Here is a 3,778-nt window from a genome sequence, read left to right on the forward strand (position 1 = left end):
TGGAAGCCCTTGGTAATTCAGTAAGGCAAGTAAAGAAAACAAAACGTATATAGATTAGGAAGGAAGACAACTCTCTGTTCACATGTGACATGATTGTTTATGTAGAAAATCCATAATAATTGACCAAAAAAAAAATCCCACCTGGAACTAATAAGTGATTACAGCAAGGTTACATGACACAAGATTAATATACAGAAGTCAGTAAGTGGAATTTGAAATAAAAAAAATCAATATTTATATTAGCATCTCCCAAAACAAAATACTTAGGTATAAATTTAACAAAATATGTAAAAGGTCTATGTGAGAAAAACTACAAAACTCAGATGAAACATGTTAATGAATAACATGTTAATGAAACATTTAATCAATAAATGGAGAAAGAGTCCATGTTTATGGATAGGAAGACTCAATATTGTCAAAATGTCAGGTCTTCACAACTTGATCTGTAGATTAATTGCAATCCCAGTCAAAATCCCAGCATATAATCAATATGTCGATATGTGAATATCGACAAACTGATTATATGGAGAAGCAAAAGATCTGGAATAGTTAACACAGTATTGAAAGAGAAGAACAAAGTTAGAGAATTGACACTATCCAACTTCATGACTTATTATATAGCTACAATAATCAAGACAGTGTTGGAAATACTGGACATCCACATGCAAAAAACATGAATCTACAGACAGACACTAAACCCTTCACAAAAATCAAGTCAAGGTGGATCATAGATCTAAATGGAAAACACAAAATTCTAATCCCCATAGAAGATAACGTAGGAGAAACCTAGATGACCTTGGGTATGGTGATGTAACACTAAAGACATGATCTATAAAAGAAATAATTGATAAGCTGGACTTCATTAAAATTAAAAACTTTCTCCTCTATGAAAGACAATATTAAAAGAATTAGAAGACAAACCATAGACTGGGAGAAAATAGTTGCAAAAGACATATTTGATACTGTTATCCAAAAGATGTAAAGAATGCTTAAAACTCAATAATAAGAAAATCAGCAAACTAATTAAAAAATAGACCTTACCAAAGAAGGTATACAGATCACAAATTAGCATACAAAAAGATGCTCTACATCATATGTCATCAGGGAAATGCAAATTAAATCAAGGAGATACGACTACAGAACAATTAAAATGGCCAAAATCAAAACAATAACTATGCCAAATGCTGGTGAGGATAAGGAGGGACAGAACTTTCATTCATTGCTGTTGGGAATGCAAATGGTACAGTCACTTTGGAAGACAATTCGATGGTTTTGTACAAAACTAAAAGTATTCTTAAGACACCATCCAGAAATCATGCTCCTTAGTATTTACCCAAAAGGGTTGGAAACATGTCTACACAAAAACGTGAACGTGGATGTTTTTAGCAGTTTTATTCATAATTGCCAAAATGCGAAAGCTACCTAGATGTCCTTCGGTAGGTGAAATGATAAACTGTGGTAATTCTGACGCTGGAAATTATTACATGTTTTAGGGGATAATATTTACTATAGCATTATCCACTTTGAAACTTTATATTTACACATATATAAATCTTAATTTTCTAGGATGTGCCTATTAAAAAACTCAATTTTTCTTGCATTGGAATTGGAATATGAATGGATTTTTAAGAAATGCCTTTTTTCTCTACAATGTATTTAAAATATATATATATATACCTTAGAGAATAGGTTTTCAAGAATATTGAGTGAATAAATACAAAATTTACACCCTAAATTGTTAAAAATGATAGGTAACATTACATATTTGGTGTAGTTATGAAGAAGAAGCCTGACATTTTTGGTGTCTTGATTTCCACCTATGAAGTTTAGGTCATTTTCAGATTGTTAAATATATATTTTTATCTTATTCTTAAAGTTTTTTTCAAATGTTAAATGGGTCAAATGACATTCTAATTAAATTATTTTGTAAGATTAAATAAGTATATTATAAAGATGTGTTCCATGCTAAATAAAATATAACACTGATTACTGAACTACAAAACTCAAGGCCCTTCAAATAGTCTGCATACACATACCGTAGGTTATAATAAATATAAATAGGTTATCTGAAGTAAATTATGATTAAAGCCGAATTTTAGATAAATAATCCAATACAAAGATTTTTGATTGCCGAAAGGTAATTATTTTCTACTAAACTGCAAGTGCATTATAAGTGTTTTGATGTATTTTGGCAAAGATTAGAAAATGTTAGGAATAAGAGCATAAGAAAACGTGATCTATCTTTTAAGTTTTTAGAGTTTTACTGAACTGCATTATTGTACCTTCTGTCCAGTATTTCCAACACTATTTGTTGAAAGAGTATCTTTTCTCCATGTTATTTTGTTCCTTTGTCAAAGATCAGTTGACAATATTTATGTGGGTTTATTTCTGGCCTCGGTATTCTGTTCCACTGATCTGCTTATTTATTCTTTTATCAATACCATACTGTCTTGATTATTGTAGCTATATAATAAGTCATGAAGTTGGATAGTGTCAATTCTCTAACTTTGTTCTTCTCTTTCAATACTGTGTTAACTATTCCAGATCTTTTGCTTCTCCATATAACTCAATAATAAGAAAATCAGCAAACTAATAGTCAAATTATCTTCATATTATTTATGCAAGTTTGCCCATTAAAATATAGGCTTGCTTAAACAAAACAGACTTCTGAATCTATCAGCAATTCGAACTGTGAGAAATAACAAAACAGGTTACCAAAGAATTTGTTGAGCTAATTTTCTTGAAACTATTTCAAAAGAGAGGGTGCAGTAAGTTCATCTTATATGGATTGAGTGGGTGTGAGGTACGTGATGTATGAGAAAGTCTAGAAGAAAATGATATGGTTCGGCAATTTAAAATGCAACTTTAAAAAATGAGGATTTCCTTTATCTTATAGAAATACTTCTTTAGCTGGGAAATACTAGTTAAAAACAACCACCATTGTCACTAGCTAAACAAAAGCTAGAACTTAAAGAGTATAAAGAAGACGGTAAGAGCTGGACTTTATTTTTATCGTGGTAAAATGTACATAGCCCAGAGACTTGGGCCAAGTACTACAGGAGGTCATCAGCACAGATGATTATTTCTTTAGGGTAAATACCTGGATGTAAAATTTCTGGCTCAAAGTATATGCAGAGTTTTAAGGTTTGATATGTGTCAATCAATCAGTGGCTCCTTCTAAAGAATGCCCTGATTTACCCTCTAAACAGCAGTGTAAGAAAACAGTGAGATTTCTCTTCAACTTTGTAACATCCACGTTCATGTTTTTGTGTAGACATGTTTCCAACCCTTTTGGGTAAATACTAAGGAGCATGATTTCTGGACGGTGTCTTAAGAATACTTTTAGTTTTGTACAAAACCATCGAATTTATTCCTTTTCGTCTTTGCCAATTTCAGTTTTTTTAAAAAAGCAGTAGTTGTGTTGAACATTTTCTCATAGACTTATTGGTTATTTGTATTTTTTAAAAATCATATTTACATCTTTGATCTTTTTTTCTGTTGACATGTCCATTCTTTTTTTTTTTTAACGGCCAATTCATGAAATCTGTAAATAGTAAGGATGTTAAGCTTTGTCATAAATGGGTAATATATTTCAGAGTCGTTTGCCTTTTAATTTCACTGTAGTGTTTTTTATATAGGAAATGTTTAATTCTGATATAACTCGGTCTATCAATATTTTCTTTATGGATTCTGTCTTCAATGTTATACTTACAAAGTCTTTTTTCACTTCAATATGATATAAGTATTTACCAATTATTTTCTTAAAAGAGTTTTACAT

This window comes from Pteropus vampyrus, unplaced genomic scaffold (genome assembly GCF_000151845.1).
Source record: "Pteropus vampyrus isolate Shadow unplaced genomic scaffold, Pvam_2.0 Scaffold96, whole genome shotgun sequence".
NCBI classification, from domain to species: Eukaryota; Metazoa; Chordata; class Mammalia; order Chiroptera; family Pteropodidae; genus Pteropus; species Pteropus vampyrus.